This window comes from Polypterus senegalus, chromosome 6 (assembly GCF_016835505.1).
Source record: "Polypterus senegalus isolate Bchr_013 chromosome 6, ASM1683550v1, whole genome shotgun sequence".
Classification (NCBI taxonomy): domain Eukaryota; kingdom Metazoa; phylum Chordata; class Cladistia; order Polypteriformes; family Polypteridae; genus Polypterus; species Polypterus senegalus.
In genome coordinates this window covers 115607021-115629786 of record NC_053159.1, presented here as the reverse complement: position 1 = coordinate 115629786, position 22766 = coordinate 115607021, and positions in this window count along the sequence as shown.

Below are 22766 nucleotides of genomic sequence, written 5' to 3'. Positions count from 1 at the left end.
CTTTGCTGTTTTCCTTACACACTTATCTACTGTTTCATCAAACATAATATTTCTGGGGGATTTCAATATACATATGGATAATATCAATGTCCCTATTACTAGAGACTTTACATCCTGCCTTGAGAGTTTTGGATTCCAGCAGCAGTTCCCATTCATTCCAAAGGACATATCTTGGACTTGATTTGCTGTTCTGGAGTTACCCTGCTTGATTGTACTGCAGATGAACTCCCCATAACTGATCATTTTCTTATTTCATTAAAACTTAAGGTGGAGTGGTAGCTCTGAGGCTAATGATCTGCGCTGGTATCCTGAAGGTTGCTGGTTCGAAACCCTGTCACTGCAAAAGGAGATCCTACTCTGCTGGGCCCTTGAGCAAGGCCCTTAACCTTCAATTGCTCCAGGGGGGCTGTACAATGGCTGACCCTGCACTCTGACCCCAAGGGGTATGCGAAAACTAACAAATTTCTAATACAAGAAATTGTATAAGATGAAAATAAAACAAATGTTAATCTTGCACTTTCCAACACTAAGCTTTCCCGTCTCATGTCTTTCCGTAATATTAAAAATATTAACTTAGACTCTCTTTCCTCTAGCATTGATTCCCTTATGGACATTGATAATTTATCCATTCTTTAAGAACTGGTCTCAAACTATAACACTGGACTTAATGGTATTGTTTACTCTGTCGTTCCATTAAAAACTAGATCTGTTTATTTCTTCTTTTCTGCTCCCTGGTTCACGCCTGAACTTCGGCTTTTGAAAGCCAAAGGCCGGCAACTTGAAAGGTTATAGTTATATAAAAAAACTGGACTTTGTTCACAAAGAGATGTACAAAAACCATAAACCTTATTACAAGGACTGTATTGCCCAAACTAAATCTAACTATTATACTCTCATTATTACTTCCAATTAAGGAAACTCCAAGTCACTGTTTTCAATACTTAACAATATCACAGAACCCCCAGATTCTTTACTTTCTCATCTTTACTCAACTGAATTTTGCAATTCCCTTATGTCCTTTTTTAATGAAAAAATCCAGAAAATTCATCAGTCCCTCTGTACGGATTCCTCCAGTACTTCATTTGAATTTCACCCACCAACTCACTCATTCTCCTCTTTTCAGCTTCCTACTTTCTCAGAAATCTCAGATCTTGTCTGTAAGTCTAAGTCATCCACCTGTCAACTGGATCCCCTCCCTACAGTTCTAGTCAAAGCCTGCCTCCCCTCTCTGGTCCCCCTTATCTCTGCTATAACCCACTCTTCTCTCACTACTGGTACTGTTCCTTCATCTTTTAAAACTGCTGCAATAACCCCAGTACTGAAAAAAACCTGGTGCCGATCCAACTAATTCCAGTAATCTTCGTCCTATTTCTAATCTAACCTTCATTTCCAAAATTCTTGAAAAAATAGTGGCTATTCAACTTCATTCTCATTTATCTCAAAATAATCTATATGAACAGTTCCAGTCTGGTTTTCGTCCCCTCTACAGTACAGAAACGACACTTATAAAAATTACCAATGACCTCCTTATGGCAGCTGATTCTGTTTAATTACTATTCTCATCCTCCTTGATCTGAGCGCAGCCTTTGACACCATTGGTCACACTACTCTTCTCAACAGATTATCTTCGATTGGCATTACCCACACTCCACTAGATTGGTTTAGATCCTACCTCTCAGGCCACACTCAGTTTGTTCAGCTTAAAACTTTCACATCCCAACCCACTGCTGTTACTTAAGTTGTGCCCCAGGGCTCTGTCCTGGGGCCCCTCCTTTTCATTATTTACCTCCTTCCCCTTGGCAATATCTTTCGTAAATATAACATTAGCTTCCACTGTTATGCTAATGACACCCAGGACTATCTCACTAGTAAACCTACTGCTTCCTTTCCACCCTCCTCACTTACTGATTGCATAGCAGAAATCAAATCCTGGTTTTCTTTAAATTTTCTTAAATTAAATAGTGACAAAACTGAGGTTTTCCTCATTGGTACAAAATTAACATTATCCAAAACTGATCATTTTTCATTTGTTATTGTTAACTCCTCTGTCTCCCCTTCCCCACAGGTTAAGAGTCTGGGTGTCATCCATGACAGTACTTTATCCTTTCAGTCCCACATGAATAACATCTCCCGGTCTGCATATTTCCACTTCCATAACATTGATCGTATTCACCCCCCCTCACTTCCCACACCACTGCTATCATTGTTCATTGCCTTGTCACTTCTCATCTGGATTATTGCAATTCCCTTTAATTTGGTCTTTCTCGCAAATCTCTTTATAAGCTTCAACTGGTCCAGAATTCAGCTGCCCGCATCATTACTAGAACCCCCTCTATTCACCATATCACTTCCATTTTGCAGCAGCTTCACTGGCTTCCAGTTCAGTTCCGAATTCAATTCAAAATTCTCCTACTAACTTTTAAGGCTATCCACAACTTTGCCCCTCCATATGTCTGACCTCCTCCATGTTGCCATTCCCTCCCATACCCTTAGATCCTTTTCCTCCATCCACTTGACTGTCTCCTTCGCCCCCCCTTACCAATATTGGGAGCAGAGCATTCAATTGTTCTGCTCCCAAGGTTTGGAACTCACTACCACCTGAGCATAGAAATATTGAATCATTTTCACTTTCAAATCTAAACTTAAAGCTCATTTGTTTAAAACTGCTTTTTCTCTTTGATTACAATTGCTCGGTCTGATTATGGCAAGCCGAATTAACATTTAGAGATATCTCAAAATAAATTTGAGCTATCTTAAAATGTAATTTACTAGTTAAGATATCTGAAACTCGCTTTGAGATATCTTAAAATAATTTCCTGCACATTTTAAGATATCTTCAATACATTTTGAGACATCTCAAATGCATTTCAAGATATCTCAAATACATTTTCAAATATCTCAAAATAATTGTGTCTGCATTTCAAGATATCTCAAATGAATTTTCAGATATTTAAAATTGACCTTTCATGCATTTTAAGATATCTGAAATGCATTTCAAGATATCTCAAAATCATTTCCTGTAAAACTGCGTATTATTTCAATGGGACTTCTTGTTTATTATAAGATATCTTAAAATGTATTTGAGATATCTTGAAATGAGCAGGAAGTGATGTTGAGATATCTGAAAATGTATTTGAGGTATCTGAAAATGGACAGGAAGCTGTTTTGAGATATCTGGAAATGTATTTCAGATATCTTAAATTGTATTGTAGATATCTGAAAATGGTATTGAGATATCTTGAAATAATTGAGTGTCCTTTTAAAGATATCTTAAAATGCATTTTAGATATCTTGAAATACATTGTTAGATATCTGAAATGGAGCAGAGACCTAAATGTATTTTAGATATCTCAAACAGTGAATTTTAAGTTATCTTAAATGTTTTTTGAGATATCCTAAAATAACTTCCCAATCATTTTAAGATATCTCAAATTTATTTTGAGATATCTACAATACAATTTAAGATATCTGAAATACATTTCCAGATATCTCAAAACAGCTTCCTGTCCATTTTTAGATATCTCAAATGCATTTTCAGATATCTCAACATAACTTTCTGCACATTTTAAGATATCACAAATACATTTTCAGATATCTTAAAATAACTTCCTGTGTATTTCAAGATATCTCAAATTCATTTTGAGATATCTCAAAATAGACAGGAAGTCCCATTGAAAGAATAGGAAATGTTACAGAAAGTGATTTTGAGATATCTCAAAATGTATTTGAGATATCTTGAAATGCACCGGAAGTTATTTTAAGATATCTCGAAATGTATTTGCGATATCTCAAAAGGCACAGGAACCTATTTCAAGATATCTCAAATTGCATTTAAGATATCTTAAAATGCATTTCAGATATTTCAAAATGTACAGCATATCATTTCAAGATATCTTGAAATCTATTTAAGATATCATAAAATGCTTTTTAGATATCTTAAAATAGATGCATTTTTAGATATCTGTAATTCAATTTGAGATATCTAAAATGCATTTCCAGATATCTTAAAATCCATTTTGAGATATCTCTAAATGTTAATTCGGCTTGCCATAGTCTGATTTTAACTTTTGTATTTTACTTTTGTTTATAATCTGTGTTTTGTCTATTGTTCTGTGTCCTTGAGTGTTTAGAAAGGTGCCTACAAATAAATAAAATGTATTATTATTATTAAAATGGTGGCACCCAGGGCAAAACAAAAACAGCATCTCAAAACATGTAAAAATATTCCATTCTGGTGGAAAGCTTGCTACATCTCTCTTTTGTGTATGTTTGGATGCATGAAAACAGGTTCTATCTCTTCTGTCAATCTGGAGCTGCAAAGAATTTTCATAGGTTTGAAGACTGCAACATATTTTATTAATTAATTAATTAGGAAGGTGCCTTTGGTGTACTGATTCTCAGTATACCAAAGAAGGATGTTGGCTAAATTGTTGGCTGTCATAACCAAAATCTCACACTGTCACCATGATACCCTTATCACTACTACAGTGCTCCAAGGAGTACTATCACATCTTTTTTACCAGCTGACAGATGATACAGCACATCTAACTAGATAGTTTTTTTTTTCTGCAATCGTATTAGTACATGCAGATGTTAATAATGATGACCCTCCAAACTAATTTTGGAATCTGTTTTATTTCCAACAATGATATTTCCCTTAACCTTAGAAATCATAAAAACACCACTCTCAACCATTACTGGCCCTCTACTTTGCAACAGATCTGCATCATTGCGCAGAGTCAAATGCACAAAGGGAGAGTAGCGGTTAAAGATTACTCTTTTGGAGAAGGTAAGCAGTCCTCTCAACTATGACACATTAATCCAAAGACAGGATCCAAGAGTGTTTTTGGTAACTGGAATGGTCCGATTGTAGGTTTCGAGTAAGTACGTTCTCTCATGAACTGGCATCTTACTCACAACTGATTCCTTGCTGCTTTCACTGCATCCCAGGAGAGGCAACAAGCTCACAAAACAGGAAGGTTCATAACTAAATATTTTCTAATTTTTAAACATTTCTTAAAATACATTTAATTCACCTTTTCAGACATCTTGGTCTAGGCTGTGGACTATCCCTGACAATCAAGAGGAATGGCAGAGTCCTGCAGAATTCATGAGAATAGGTTGAAATAAAACCATCTTGGTAATTGTTTTTCAAATTTTGAAGTTTAATAGATTAACTAGTTCAATTTCCGCAGGACCTGCCCACTAGTCCATCGTAACAAAATCTATTAAAATGTCTAATGCCATGGAGCTAATACTGTTTGAGCTAATTTCTTCAGTAGATTTTATTTTTTGTATTTTTACTGGGGTGGCATGGTGACACAGTGGGTAGCGCTGCTGCCTTGCAGTTAGGAGACCCAGGTTCGCTTCCCGAGTCCTCCCTGCGTGGAATTTGCATGTTCTCTGCGTGGGTTTCCTCCAGGTGCTCCGGTTTCCTCCCATAGTCCAAAGACATGCAGGTTGGGTGTATTGGCGATCCTAAAATTGTCCCTAGTGTGTGTGTGAATGTCCTGCGGTGGGCTGGCGCCCTGCCCGGGGTTTGTGTCCTGCCTTACACCCTGTGTTGACTAGGATTGGCTCCAGCATTCCCCCGTGACCCTGTAGTTAGGATATAGCGGGTTGGATAATGGATGGCTAAATGTACTGGAAAACCCTATAGAGGCCAGGTATGGCATCCTGCAGATTTTCACAGAAGATTATTTTAGTAAATTATATTAAGTCCTCTGTTTACTTAACCAACATGACATCCTAGGAGACTGGAAGTGGTTTAGTAAGCACTTGCGATGTTAATTTGACTGGACTTCTATACATTAGCAAGCTGGGGGCAGCAGCCTAGCACTCCCTCCCCCAACCACCTTCTGCTTAAGGACAAAACACTTCCTTTTATACAGTCTAAAGTAGGTCAACAGCTAATAAGTGTACTAAGAAATAAACCAGATTCATTGTCACAGAATATACAAGTATCGACAGAAGAAAGGAAAGCCATGGGCTAGAAAGATTTCACAAGGTTAATCATTTTGATAGGGAGTTTTATTATAGCTAACACTGAAACTGGCACCTACAGATAATCCACAATAGCCACAGAAGGTGAAGCAAGTAACTTTTTAAATGTTAAGTCTTGGACATTTTCAAATATTTATTGACTAACTTTTAAAAAATAAAATAAAAAACACACAGATCAAGTCTGTGCTTCAGAACAGCAAAGCCACAAAGTTCCTTGCCAATAAGTTTAATTAGAATCAGAATTTACTAATTAAAAACAGTAATGGTGTGAAATCACATCCAGTATTGGTTCTAGCCTTGTGAACAATGCTGCAAGGTTAAGCTCTTTCTCTCCTAGCAATTCTATATTATTAATATTATAGAACTATAGGGAGAAATTAAGCTTTTACAGAAGCTCAATAGATAGTGTGTGTGTGCGTGTGTGTGTGTCTCCCTGTGGTATGGATACACACAACTGAATGACTAAAAATGACTAAAAAGGAATACAATTTAAAAAACAGCGGTTACGGCAAGCCAGCGTCAAATACAGCCTCTTGTATCTGGCAAAACTGAAAGTGGAATGGCAGGGTCAATTCTATGTCTTCGCTAGCAAGGAAGAAGCAGAAAAGGAATTAAGAAAGCTGATCCCAGGACTATTCTGATACATAATAGTGAGTCATGGCGGTTAATGATAAAGCAAGGATTAATAATCTACTGTCTGATCTATTCATTTTAAAATACGGGTTTTTATCAGCATATATTCTCAAATATTCTCATTATTACTTAGTATTACTAGGGCGCTATCTGTTTATGTTTTATTGTGCTTAATTACTTTTTCTTTTTTTTTTTTCTAATTATTTCATCTCTACCCTAAACGAGACTGATATTGATCATACCTTTGGTTTATTGTCATTGTTATTGCTGCATTAAGACTTGTTATGCTTATTCTGGACACATTTTAACACTATCACCGGGTTTATTATCTGGGTGTATCATCTTAATGCACTAAAATTGCTGAAGACTATATATATATTTTAAGTGCAAAATTCTTTTTTTTTTTTTTAAGACTATATTGGTAATAGATATCTCTATCTTTTAACCCTAAAGTGCCTGCTGCATTGGGGCTTGTTTTGCTTTGGACGTGCTCTGTCTCTGGGTATGTCAGAGGACTGGGACTGTGTGAAGTGGGTTTTAGCCTCACTTGGGGAGCAAAAACGGTGGGTGCGGGGTTAAGGGGGGAAGAGAAAGAGAGCAGGCTTGATCTATACCTAATCTATCCTATTAATCTTTATAATTATAACTACCAACGTAATAATAAGCTGCATGGCAACAACTCTAGGGAAATAGGAAATTAAGGTAAGCTGTCTCACTTCCAGTTAAGACTATAAAATGACATCAAAAACTCAGAATCAGTGTCTCCATGATGGGACAGTTAACATCGTAAGCTGGAATGTTAAAGGCCTGAATCACAAATTAAACAGAAAGAAAGTACTCTCTCACCTAACAGGTCTAAATGCTAAAATAGTATTTTTACAGGAGACCCACTTACTAAGCAAGGATCAGTTCCGGCTGCAAAAAGACTGGACTGGCCAAATGTTCCATTCTAGTTTTACGAAGAAAACTAGAGGTGTGGGAATTCTCATACATAGAACAGTACCATTTGTAGCATCAGATGTAGTATTGGATCCTGAAGGGAGATATGTAATGGTCATGGGAGACTTATCTAACTGTAAAATGATTTTGATAAATGTTTATGCACCTAATGTTGATGATAAGGAATTTATACAAAATTTATTTGCATCCATTCCCAATCTGAACACTCATAAAGTTATAATGGCTGGGGACTTTAATTGTGTTCTAAATCCACTTTTAGATAGGACTTCCTCCACAGGGGGAACGGCATCTAACACCGCAAAAAGATAATTACAAAGTTTATAACTGATCACAACTTATCAGACCCTGGAGGTTTTAAACCCAAATTCAAGAACATATTCTTTCTACTCACCAGTACATCATTGCTACTCAAGGATTGATTACTTCTTTATAGACAATAACTTCTTGCCTATGATTAAATCTTGCAAATACGATGCTATTGTTATTTCTGACCATGCACCTATGATCTTGGAGCTAAAATTACTAAGCCCCATACACTCACCCCAGATGGCGCACAACCCGCCTTCTATTAGCTGACGAGAATTGTACGGAATTTATATCCAAACAAATCAAATTCTTTCTAGAGACAAATACATCACCCGAGATCTCTGCAGGAATACTCTGGGAAACTCTTAAGGCCTTCTTAAGAGGACAGATTATCTCATATCTTTCCCACAGAAATAAATCCGAAGCCAAGAAAGTAGCAGAGATAAAAGCGAAATTACTAAAATAGATGAAGAACATGCCAGACTACCAAGCGAGACTCTACATAGGAGGAGGCAGGCTCTACATTCAGAATTAAACCTCTTGACAACTAAAGAAACTGAACAACTAATCTACAAATCCAGACATCATTACTATGAACATGGAGAAAGCTAATAAGCTTTTAGCTCAACAAATTCACAAGCAAGAAGTGCATAGCAATCTCGGTAATCACCAACACTAACGGAGATAAAATCGCTGAACACAAAAATATAATGCACACTTTCAGAGACTACTATAAATCCTATATACTACTGAGTTTAAAGAAGACAACACACAATCTAATGCATTTCTGGATACATTACAGATACCACAAATAGACGCTTTTAGTGTGGAGGAACTTGATAAACCTCTGGCATTATCAGAATTACTAGATGCTATAAAGTCACTCCAAGGCGGGAAAGCAGCAGGCCCTGATGGCTACCCTGCAGAATTTTACAAGAAATTCTACGCTCAGCTAGCTCCCTCCTATTAGCAACATTTACAGAAGCCAGAGATAACCAATCTCTTCCTCAAACCTTTCGCCAAGCACTAATCACTGTTTTTCCAAAACAAAATAAGGACTTATTACAATGTGCATCATACAGACCAATTTCACTTCTGAATAACGACGTTAAAATACTCTCTAAAATCATAGCTAGAAGGATGGAGAAAGTGCTCCCTCGGTAATATCACAAGACCAAACTGGATTTATTAGGGGCCGACACTTATCTTCAAATCTTCGACGCCTGTTTAATGTAATATACTCACCAACTAAATCAAACACCCCAGAAATATTATTATCATTGGATGCAGAAAAAGCATTCGACATGATTGAATGGAAATACCTTTTTATTACATTGGAGTTTGGGTTTGGCCCGAACATTTGTGCATGGATTAAATTACTGTATACTAACCCAGAACCTTCAGTTTTCATCAACAACATTTGCTCAGACTACTTTTAAACTAGAACGTGGCACTAGACAAGGATGCCCCTTATCACTGCTGCTGTTTGCGATAGCCATTGAACCACTGGCAATACATTGTCGAAATACTGATCAGATAAAGGGGATTAGCAGAGAAGGACTGGAACAGAAAATCTCATTATACGCAGATGATATGGTATTATACTGTATATATCGGACCCAGAAAATTCTGTGCCTGCAGTCTTAACAGCACTCACAGAATTTCAAAAGATCTCTGGTCTCAGAATTAATCTGAATAAAAGTGTACTCTTTCCAGTGAATTCTCAAGCATATAATATTTTTTTTTTTTATTTATTTATTAATTTTATTACAATCAATACATAGCAATCAAGTTTTACAAAAAAAAAGAATTATGCTAAGAACAGATCGATCCCCACCCTTGAGAGAGAGAGCAAGCCAAACGGTGTAAAATTTAAGGCTTTTAAAAATACCTAAATCAACAAATTCTCTGTGCTTTATAAAATCATTTCAAAATATTACTGATTAGATCCTGCCATGTTTTGAAAAAGTCTGCACAGATCCTCTAACTGAGTATTTGATTTTTCCAATTTTAAATAATATAACACATCAGTTTCCCACTGACTTAAAAGAGGAGAGTTTGGGTTCTTCCAGTTTATCAGAATAAGTCTGCGTGCCAACAGTGTAGTGAATGCAATCACAGTTTGTTTGTCTTTCTCCACTTTAAGACCCTCTGGAAGAACCCCAAACACAGCTGTTAATGGGTTAGGAGGGATTGTGAGTCCAAGACTGTCTGAGAGGTAATTAAAAATTTTTGTCCAGAATAATGTTAATTTGGAGCAGGCCCAGAACATGTGACCTAGTGAGGCTGGGGCTTGGTTGCAACGCTCGCAGGTTGGATCATGCCCTGGAAACATTTTGGAGAGTTTTAGTGAGACAGATGTGCTCGATATATAATTTTGAGTTGTATAATTGTATGCTTTGCATATGGAGCTTGAGTGAATTCTCTGCATTGCTACTTTCCACTCCTTTTCTGATATATTAATTGAGAGGTCATTTTCCCAGTGTCCTCTTGGATCTTTGAAAGGAAGGGATTGTAAAAGGATTTTATATATTGTAGAGATGGAGTCTAACTCCTTGAAATTGAGCAATAATTTTTCCAGCGTGGATGAGGGTGCAAGATGAGGAAAATCTGGAAGGTTCTGTTTAACAAAGTTCCTGATTTGAAGATAGTGAAAGAAATTTGTAGCTGGAATGTTAAATTTGGAATGTAATTGTTCATAGGATGCAAAGACGTTGTCTATATAAAGATCTCTAAGCAAGTTAATTCCAAAATTTTTTCCAGATATTAAAAACTGCATATGTTTGTGAGGGTTGAAAGAGGTGGTTCTTTTGCAGGTGCCACAGAAAGAAGCTTCTCCGTCTTAAAATGCTTTCTACATTGGTTCCAGATTCTAAGTGAGTGGAGCACAATTGGGTTATTAGTGTATTGCCGATAACGTGTTTATTGGAGCACAAAGCAAGGAATACAAAGAAGTACTGCAGGATTTTACTTCTATTGCGGTCCATGCCTGTGTATGTTCTTCTATTTGTGTCCAGGTTCTTATCGACTGTATATTTGCCGCCCAGTAATAAAACTGGAAGTTAGGTAGAGCCATGCCGCCTTCTGCCTTTTGTCTTTGTAGGGTCGCTCTTTTGATGCGTGGATGTTTAGAATTCCAAATAAATGAGGTTATTGTTGAATCTAATTGCTTAAAGAACGATTTATTAATGTATATTGGTATGTTTTGAAATAAAAAGGAGCTTAGGAAGAATATTCATCTTAACAGTGTTAATTCTTCCAGCTAGTGTGAGATGAAGGGTTGACCATCTATGCAAGTCTTGTTTAATTTTTTCCATACAGACGACGAAATTTTTTGATAAAGAGCTTTATGTTTACTTGTGATGTTTTACCCGAAGGTATTTAAACTGTTCTGCAATGATAAAAGGAAGGGTGTCTAATCTAATATTATATGCTTGCGAATTCACCGGAAAGAGTACACTTTTATTCAGATTAATTCTGAGACCAGAGAGCTTTTGAAATTCTGTGAGTGCTGCTAAGACTGCAGGCACAGAATTTTCTGGGTCCGATATATACAGTACCATGTCATCTGCATATAATGAGATTTTCTGTTCCAGTCCTTCTCTGCTAATCCCCTTTATCTGATCAGTATTTCGACAATGTATTGCCAGTGGTTCAATGGCAATTGCAAACAGCAGTGGTGACAAAGGGCATCCTTGTCTTGTGCCACGCTCTAGTTTAAAGTAGTCTGAGCAAATGTTATTGATGCAAACTGAAGCTTCTGGGTTAGTATACAGTAATTTAATCCATGCACAAATGTTCGGCCAAACCCAAACTTCTCCAAAATAGTAAAAGGTATTTCCATTCAATCATGTCGAATGCTTTTTCTGCATCCAATGATAATAATATTTCTGGGGTGTTTGATTTAGTTGGTGAGTATATTACATTAAACAGGCGTGAAGATTTGAAGATAAGTGTCGGCCCCTAATAAATCCAGTTTGGTCTTGTGATATTATTGAGGGGAGCACTTTCTCCATCCTTCTAGCTATGATTTTAGAGAGTATTTTAACGTCGTTATTCAGAAGTGAAATTGGTCTGTATGATGCACATTGTAATAAGTCCTTATTTTGTTTTGGAAAGACAGTGATTAGTGCTTGGCGAAAGGTTTGTGGAAGAGATTGGTTATCTCTGGCTTCTGTAAATGTTGCTAATAGGAGGGAGCTAGCTGAGCGGAGAATTTCTTGTAAAACTCTGCAGGGTAGCCATCAGGGCCTGCTGCTTTTCCACCTTGGAGTGACTTTATAGCATCCAGTAATTCTGATAATGACAGAGGTTTATCGAGCTCCTCCACACTAATAGCGTCAATTTGTGGTATCTGTAATTTATCCAGAAATGCATTAGATTGTATATTGTCTTCTTTAAACTCAGTAGTATATAGGGATTTATAGTAGTCTCTAAAAGTGCACATTATATTTTTGTGTTCGATGATTTTATCTCCATTCGTGTTAGTAATTACCGAGATTGCGTTGCGCACTTCTTGCTTGTGAATTTGTTGCGCTAAAAGCTTATTAGCTTTCTCTCCATGTTCATAATAATGATGTCTGGATTTGTAAATTAGTTGTTCGGTTTCTTTAGTTGTCAAGAGGTTTAATTCTGAATGTAGAGCCTGCCTCCTCTTATGTAGAGTCTCGCTTGGTAGTCTGGCATGTTCTTCATCTATTTTAGTAATTTCGCTTTTATCTCTGCTACTTTCTTCGCTTCGGATTTATTTCTGTGGGAAAGATATGAGATAATCTGTCCTCTTAAGAAGGCCTTAAGAGTTTCCCAGAGTGTTCCTGCAGAGATCTCAGGGGATGTATTTGTCTCTAGAAAGAATTCAATTTGTTTGGATATAAATTCAGTACAATTCTCGTCAGCTAATAGAAGCGGATTGAGACGCCATCTGCGGGGTGAGTGTATGGGGCTTAGTAATTTCAGCTCCAAGATCATCGGAGCATGGTCTGAAATAACAATAGCATCGTATTTACAAGATTTAATCTTAGGCAAGAAGTTATTATCTATAAAGAAGTAATCAATCCTTGAGTAGCAATGATGTACTGGTGAGTAGAAAGAATATGTTCTTGAATTTGGGTTTAAAAACCTCCAGGGATCTGATAAGTTGTGATCAGTTATAAACTTTGTAATTATCTTTGCGGTGTTAGTTGCCGTTCCCCCTGTGGAGGAAGTCTTATCTAAAAGTGGATTTAGAACACAATTAAAGTCCCCAGCCATTATAAGTTTATGAGTGTTCAGATTGGGAATGGATGCAAATAAATTTTGTATAAATTCCTTATCATCAACATTAGGTGCATAAACATTTATCAAAATCATTTTACAGTTAGATAAGTCTCCCATGACCATCACATATCTCCCTTCAGGATCCAATACTACATCTGATGCTACAAATGGTACTGTTCTATGTATGAGAATTCCCACCCCTCTAGTTTTCTTTGTAAAACTAGAATGGAACATTTGGCCAGTCCAGTCTTTTGCAGCCGGAACTGATCCTTACTTAGTAAGTGGGTTTCCTGTAAAAATACTATTTTAGCATTTAGACCTGTTAGGTGAGAAAGTACTTTCTTTCTCTTTAATTCGTGATTCAGGCCTTTAACATTCCAGCTTACGAAGTTAACTGTCCCATCATGGAGACACTGATTCTGAGTTTTTGGTGTCATATTATAGTCTTAACTGGAAGTGAAATAGTTTAGGTCTTAATTTCCTATTCCCCAAGAGTTGTTGCCATGCAGCTTATTATTACGTTGATAGTTATAATTATAAAGATTGAGATGATAGATTAGATATAGATCAAGCCTGCTCTCTTTCTCTTCCCCTTAACCCCCACCCTCCCTTTTTGCCTCCCCAGGTGAGGCTAAAACCCACTTCATGCAGTCCCAGTCCTCTGACATACCCAGAGACAGAGCACGTCCAAAGCACATCAAGCCCCCATGCAGTGGCGCTTTAAGGTTAAAAGATAGAGATATCTGTTACCAATATAGTCTTTAAAAGAGGAAAAAAAAAAAAAGAAAAGAATTTTGCACTTAATACATATACATATATATACATACACATATACATATACATACATACATATACATACATACATACATACATATAATCTTCATCAATTTTAGTGCATTAAGATGATATCCCCAGATAATAAACCCAGGTGATGGTGTTAAAGATGTGTCCAAAACAAGCATAACAAGTCTTAATGCAGTAATAGCAATAACAGCAAACCAAGGGTATGATATTGAACAGTCTCATTTAGGGTACACATGAAATAATTAGAAAAGAAAAAAAAAGAGGAGGAAAACGTAATTAAGCACAATAAAACACAAACATTTAGCGCCCTAGTAATACTAAGTAATGATAAGTAAAAAGTAAGTAAAAATAATATAAGAATATGAGAATATATGCTGATAAAAACCCGTATTTTAAAAAACAAATAGAACAGACAGTAGATTATTAATCCTAGCTTTATCATTTACCGCCATGACTCACAATTATGTATCAGAATAGTCCCGGGATCAGCTTTCTTAACTCGTTTTCTGCCTCCTCCTTGCTAGCGAAAACATAGAAATGCCCCTGCCATTCCACTTTCAGTTTTGCCGGATACAGGAGGCCGTATTTGACATTGGCTTGCCGTAGCCGCTGTTTAATATTATAGAAGGCGGCGCGTTTGATAGCTGTTGCTGGAGAGAAGTCAGGGAAGACGCGAATTTGGCAATCTTCATATTTAATATCTTCCTTTTTTTTCCTGAGGAGTTAAGCATATAATATTAGATTAGATACCCTACCTTTTGTCATTGCAGAACAGTTTAAATACCTAGGGGTAAACATCACAAGTGAACATAAAGCTCTATATCAATAAAATTTCGGTGTCTGCATGGAAAAAATTAAACAAGACTTGCATAGATGGTCAACCCTTCATCTCACACTAGCTGGAAGAATTAACACTGTTAAGGTGAATATTCTTCCTAAGCTCCTTTTTTATTTCAAAACATTCCAATATACATTAATAAATCATTTTTTAGGCAATTAGATTCAACAATAACCTAATTTATTTGGAATTCAAAATATCCACGCATCAAAAGAGCGACCCTACAAAGACAAAAGGCAGAAGGCGGCATGGCTCTACCTAACTTCTAGTTTTATTACTGGGCAGCAAATATACAGGCGATAAGAACCTGGACACAAATAGAAGAACATACACAGGCATGGACCGCAATAGAAGTAAAATCCTGCAGTACTTCCTTGTATTCCTTGCTCTGTGCTCCAATAAATACACGTTATCAGCAATATACAAATAACCCAATTGTGGTCCACTCACTTAGAATCTGGAACCAATGTAGAAAGCATTTTAAGACGGAGAAGCTTCTATCTGTGGCACCTCTGCAAGAGAACCACCTCTTTCAACCTTCACAAACATATGTAGTTTTTAATATCTGGAAAAAATTTGGAAGTGACTTGCTTAGAGATCTTTATATAGACAACGTCTTTGCATCCTATGAACAATTACATTCCAAATTTAACATTCCAGCTACACATTTCTTTCACTATCTTCAAATCAGGAACTTTGTTAAACATAACCTTCCAGATTTTCCTCATCTTGCACCCTCATCCATGCTGGAAAAAATATTGCTCAATCTCATGGACTTAGACTCCATCTCTACAATATATAAAATCATTTTACAATCCCTCCCTTTCAAAGATCCAAGAGGACACTGGGAAAAAGATCTCTCAATTAACATATCAGAAAAGGAGTGGAAAGTAGCAATGCAGAGAATTCACTCGAGCTCCATATGCGCAAAGCATACAATTATACAACTCAAAATTATATATCGAGCACATCTGTCTCGACTAAAACTCTCCAAAATGTTTCCAGGGCGGGATCCAACCTGCGAAAGTTGCAACCAAGTCCCAGCCTCACTGGGTCACATGTTTTGGTCCTGCACCAAATTAACATCATTCTGGACCAAAATTTTTTATTACCTTTCAGACAGCCTTGGACTCACAATACCTCCTAACCCATTAACAGCTGTATTTGGGGTTCTTCCAGAGGGGCTTAAAGTGGAGAAAGACAAACAAATTGTGATTGCATTCACTACACTTTTGGCACGCAGACTTATTCTGATAAACTGGAAGAACCCAAACTCTCCTCTTTTAAGTCAGTGGGAAACCGATGTGTTATATTATTTGAAATTGGAAAAAATCAAATACTCAGTTAGAGGATCCGTACAGACTTTTTTCAAAACATGTCAGGAGCTAATCAGTAACATTTTAAAATAAGGTCATGAAGCACAGAGAATTTATTAATTTAGGTATGTTTACAAGCCTTAAATTTTATGCTGTTTGGCTTGCTCGCTCTCTCAGGGGTGGGGATCGATCTGTTCTTAACTCAGTTCTTCTTTTTGTAAAAACTTGATTGCTTTGTATGGATTGCAATAAAATTAATTAAAAAAAAAAAAAAAAAAAAACTCCAACTTAACAGTCACAGTGACGCATTATACATGCACACTGCAGTAAATATAAAAGCTGATAAGTAAGTTTAAAGTGGGGCGGCACGGTGGTGCAGTGGTAGCACTGCTGCCTCGCAGTTAGGGAGACCCAGGTTTGCTTCCCGGGTCCTCCCTGCATGGAGTTTGCATGTTCTCCCCTGTCTACATGGGTTTCCTCCGGTTTCCTCCCACAGTCCAAAGACATGCAGGTTAAGTGCATTGGAGATTTGAAATTGTCCCTAGTGTGTGGGTGGTGTGTGTGTGTGTGTGTGTGTGTGCGCGTGCCCTGCCTGGGGTTTGTTTCCTGCCTTACGCCTTGTGTTGGCTGGAATTGGCTCCAGCAGACCCTTCTGACCCTGTAATTGGAAGTATAAAGTGGTTCCTGACACACTTGCTGAACTCCTCAGTGTTAGTATGTCCAAGAGAGAATGTGCTTACACATTATCAGGGATGGCTGATGGGTGGTACTGAAGGCACTGGAAGAAAAAAAAAATCCTCATGTTGCCAACTTTGTCCAGATGAGAACTGGCCTCAAGGAGAAGATAGATAATTGTTTCCTCAACTCCAATCTTTGTCTAATAGACTACCAGAGGATTCATATATTCCAAAGCATCTCAAGACGCAAGTGCCACTGATCTGTAGTTATCAGGTGAATTTCTTTGGAAATGAAAAATGCAGGATGTTTAAGGAATAAAACATTAATAAGGATGATGTAATTTATCTCCCTGGGCAAGCAACACCATCACATTTCAAAGTCTGAATTACATACTGTAGTTTTAACTGTAATATGCTGCTTTTTGAGCATTCCTCATTTACACAGATGACCAGCCTAAGCCTTCCACCCAAACTCTACCCACAGCACTGGGCCTCTGCCGAAGATGCATTAAAACAGTTCAAGGTATATTAGGTTCAAGCCTGCTCTCCATAAAACACAAAATGCCACTGTATGCTTCATGACACACTATAAGAACAGAGAGTTTATCTGTTTTATTTGAAAGTGAATGAACAATGCCCATTACAGTTGATGGCTGACAAGCTCTGAAACTTTGCTTTGTTTTTGCTTTCGTGCCAGCACACTGTCCTCTGCATCTTCAAACAAACAAAGCTGAAGCATGTACAGAAGTAAACAGACAAAAAAAAATAACAAAAATTTAAAATAAATAAAGCAGCTAATGCTTTCCAGTAATTAAACAATAGATTTCTAATTCATCTTAAATATTTGGGGACCATCAGCTTACCATGAAATCCAGTAGCTGCTATCCAAGGCGCGTATTCTTTTTATTTGGAGTGTGCTGTTATTTGGCAAAACCAGACCCTCATAAACACCCAATCTTTTCACTGTGCCTTCCATGAGCAGTTTTCTTCCTGCCTTGGCCAAGCATGTGTAGTTAACATGATCTGGCTGTTAAAGCTACAGTATTTTGTTTGTTAGGATATTGCTCTTTGAATCAATCATTGAGTCTCTACTATGTTTGCTTGTGATGACTTTTTCACACTTTTGACCTTTGCCACATAATGCTGTTCGGAACAGACTGTGGTGGTCTCATCAAAAAAATTATTCTGAGAAGACATGGAGCCTCGTTTATAAAGCTTGTGTACACACAAAAAGAGGTCTGAAATATGCGTATGTAGCTTGCCACACAAACATTGGGATTTATAAAAGAAAATGTAACAGGGCAATGTGTATATATTTAAGGAAACTCTAATCCAACCATATGTAATATTTCAAAGAAACTACGAAACGTTGACACTCTTGATCAGGCAGAGAAATGCAGCCAAATCAGATAAATAATGCTTCGCACACATATCACTAAGCAGTTATTATACTGGGCTTTGAAATGATGAATATGATGCATATTATTTAGTTTCCTTTTTAAAGGGTCAGGCTACATATCTGCCGTAAAGAATTTTTTTTGTTTCTTGTTAGTTTATATGGGCTCCTATTGTCACTTCTGTCAACACTATCTTAGCCAAGCTTCACTCCATCATGCCTGCATGTAGCCACACCACAAAAAAAGTTGGATTCAGTGCCTCGTTAATGTGTTCCAGCACAACAGGAGTGAAGCTTGGTTGATATACTCCTGACCTGTCGGCCAGTTTCCTGATAAGTGACAACAGGTAGCCGATATAAACTGATGAAAGACCAAAAAAAGTTATTCAGTGCAAATACACAGCATTAGCATTCTTAAAAGGGAACTAAAATACATTCTGTGCATCATATTTATTGTTTTTAAAGTGTTTTGTTTGACACATCAACGCACATTATAAGAGCTTGGGGATATGTATTATTATGCGTATGAGTCGATATTTATCTGCTTTGCCTGTATTTCCCTGTTAAACATTGGTGTCGTCCTTTCTCAGTTTCTCCAAAATGTCATGCACGCATGAGTGAGAGTTGTCATAAATATAAGCGTGTTCCCTTGCCAAGTTTCCTTTTAGAAATCCCTATGTTTGCATGGTAAGTTGTGTATGCACATATCAAGCCACTTTTTGTATGTGCACAAGCTTTATAAACAAATTATTATGCGTATGAGTCGATATTTATCTGCTTTGCCTGCATTTCCCTATTAAACATTGGTGTTGTCCTTTCCCGGTTTCTCCAAAATGTTATGCACGCATAAGTGAGAGTTGTCATAAATATAACCCTGTTCTCTTGCCAAGTTTCCTTTTAGAAACTCCAATGTTTGCATGGTAAGCTGTGAATGCACATATCAAGCCACCTTTTGTATGTGCACGAGCTTTATAAACAAGGTCCCTAGTGGCTTCAAAGCAGGGCTAATCAAACAGCTCCAGTTACTATTCTAGACAGGTTTATGGCTGGCTAGAGCTACTAACATGTCCACCATCTACAGCTCCACCCAGCAAAGACAGACCTTCTTGTTATACTAGCGCATCTGTTTATTTAGCTTGTCTCACTATCGATCACACCCAGCAAGTCTGACCAGCTATTCTTTAATGACCATATTCCAATAGTCTGTCAGCCTTCCATATTCAGTCTACTATACGTTATCTGTAAGACCAGACCGTATCTGACAGAGTATGCAGCACAACTCCTAGTTTACATTTTGATCTTGTAATATCGCAGCTCTCTGCTGGCAGGAATACTGGCATGTGTCACCAAGCCACTGCAGGGGATTCAAAATGCAGCAGCACACCTGGTGTTCAACCATCTGAGGCAGGTACATATCTCTCCTACATTTATTCATTATCAAACCTGACAAATCCATTTCAGAGCCCTGGTGGCCATTGCCTATTCTTGTAGCATCATGCAAAATCCAGGAACTAACCCTAGACAAAGCAACATCCCATCAGAGAGGCCACTCATGCATACACCAAAACCTGCTTCTTATAAAGAAAAAACAGAGCATCCAGTTCATAAAAGAATAAAGTCCATTCAGACATTGGGAGAATATGTGAACATAACACAGACAGTAATCAGAGTTGATTCAAACTATTGTCCAAAAGCTACGAGTAAGCACTGCTAATCACTGTACCAGTGCCCCACCCTATCTTAATCATTTATCCACTCCTATTTAGTTCAAAATTCAATTTCATACAGGATATCATCATAAGACACAATACGGACAAAAACACTATTTGAATTACCAAGATAATAAATAGATTCAAACATCCATTTTTAGCCTGCTTATATCATTACAAGGACACCGAGCACTAATTTACTAACCATGCACAGACTAATAGTCTACTAGATGGCACATACACCTCTAAATTCACTCAGTCTGCACCAATTTACAAATCTCAGGTAAGCCCACAAGAACATAGGGAGAACATACAAGGCTGTAAAATAAAATGTGAATTATCAGGGGAAAAATTGGTATGAGCCTGCAAATAACCAGATTTGAATTAAAATTAATTGAATTAACCAAAACGTAACTGACAGCAAGAGTTGACAAATGGCTCAGTAGTCGGGGTCAGTATGAATTGTAGTCAAGTTCAATGAGCAACTACACAGTCAATATCAGATTCCATCTAGGAAAAGACAGACATGGCAACAACAGATACTGTATGTAATGGCACACTGTACCGGTCACATCTGTAAGGAACAGAACATGCCTCAAGAATGTCTCTGCAGACCGTGTTTGCCAGCCTTGACATTATGGACCAATTCAATCCTTTATGTTGGCTTGAGCTCTGTTCTTTAAAAAAAAAATAAACAATATATTTTAGTATTCTCTTTTTTTGTTTGATGATGGATGCAAAATATCCTGGCACTAATGGAAATAAAATGTTTCTGCCCTAAATAACCGCTCTTCCTACCTGACCACTTACAGTCCCTAATTAGTTGGCTGGTCTAGATATACAAGTTCTTAGTTTGTTAAAACTCATGCTGAAGAAAGTGCCGAGAGCTTCAGTGGAATTTGTGTCTGCGGAGCACATTAGTGCAATTTAAACATTGTGATGGCTAATCGGCAGTGACAGCTCCATACTAAAATGTCCTTAGGGCCCCACGTGGCGTATGACTGGAGTCAAACTAGGCAGTCTTTCCTCTTGCTACTATTTCATGTTTATACAGACAACAGCAGCAGATTCTTTTGATATTCTTTGAATCATCCCATTGAACAGTGAGTGTCACACAGAGCATCATATTTCAATACAGGTTTAATTGGCTGCACAGTCATTAAGAACCTACTGTAAAAGGTAATGGGGGAAAAAACAGCAATAAGCCGTATCGACAAATATTGGATCCTCAATTTTAAATTTTCCTACTTAACTTAAACTGGTTAAGCAGTGGTCAAGCCTGAAGGATATGCTTCTCCTTTGTCTTTTAAACTTGAAGTCTCTTTTGGGCTTGAAAATGAAGCTTGAACAGTGACAACCTTAAGTTATTATTGTAAATGTCTTACTGGAGTTTCTGAATGAATGAGTAGTAATTTTCTAAAACACAATTAGGAGAAAACAAATTTTAGTGATTGGTAAAATTGGTATCTACACAAATAAAAGGCAAAGCCCTCACTGATTCATCACTAATTCTCCCACTTTCCTTATTGGTAGGAAGCTGAAATTTCACATGCTCATTCCTTGCAGTGTACTTACAAAAGTTAGGTATGTTTCATGTCCTATTGCAACATCCAAGGGGGTGAACGGGTGTACCCCCTAAACTGTATATATAGATAGGGGAAACCCCTCCTCACTATTTCTGCGACTTCCAATATATGTAGGAAGCCCAAATTTCCCATGCTCATCCTTTACACTGTACTTACAAACATTAAGTATGTTTCATTTCGTTACGGGGCACGACGCGAACTTTCAAAAATAACGTCTTCTTTTTGATGGTTCTCACCATTATGCTGTAAGGAACTTTCGGAACTGACCTCTCTTTTTGGCGGTTTCATTCCTTATTTCCGTTAACAGATGATTTATTTCACGGCACAGATGCACAAGGGCTACCCCCGGTCCGCCTTCCTTTTTCCGCACATCCACTGTCCGCGTACCTACCACGTGGTTGGCTCCCTGCCGATATACATTAACGACATCCCGCACTCATGTGCCTCCTCACTCGCTTCCTTACTTTCCTCAACTGTTCATCATGCTCACTGCTCCCTTGTTCTATACTCCACCGCTTCAAGCCTGTTATTGTTTGCCTTCCTTCACGTCTTCCTGCTGGTGACTCCTGACATTTCTTTTACTCCACCATTTCAAGCATGTTATTGTTAGCCTTGCTTCAAGTCATCCTGCTGGTGACTCCTGCCTTTTCGTTTACTCCACCGCTTCAAGGCTGTCATTATTGGGCTTCCTTACTTGCTCATGTAAGTCTTCCTGGTGCCAACTTCTGCTTTTCATTCCCTGTTCCACCACTTCTCGCCATCCTTTGTACTTTCTTTCTCAACGGATCCAAGTTTAGCCTGAATAACATGTCTATTCTGGTGATCACCGTTGATCACAATTTCACCAACCCATACCCAGTAGTTCCCATGCCCCGAGATTGCGCCTGCCTCTTCCATTCTTTCTCTTACTTATTACATGGCCATATCAGTCTCAGCCTTGCTATCCGCAGAGACATTGTGTCTTATGTACTGAATGACTGGGACAGGTTCAAGGTGTGGACTGATGACGGTACAGGAGACAATTATATTACGCAGGACCATTATAGCAGTGAAATGCTTAAGCTCTCAACCTATGGTTTTGCATGTGAACTGATAGCTGTCACGGAATTGTTTCGTTGTTGCTTTCAAATGTATAGAAATTGGGAAATATTTTACACCTTTGGACAAATGGGAATGCCTGTTAAACATCTTAGATGCACGAGTAGCGATTTGGGTAGTGGACACTTCAATGTTTATGAATGTTTCAACTCTGACAACGTGGATACAAAGTTATCAATGAAAC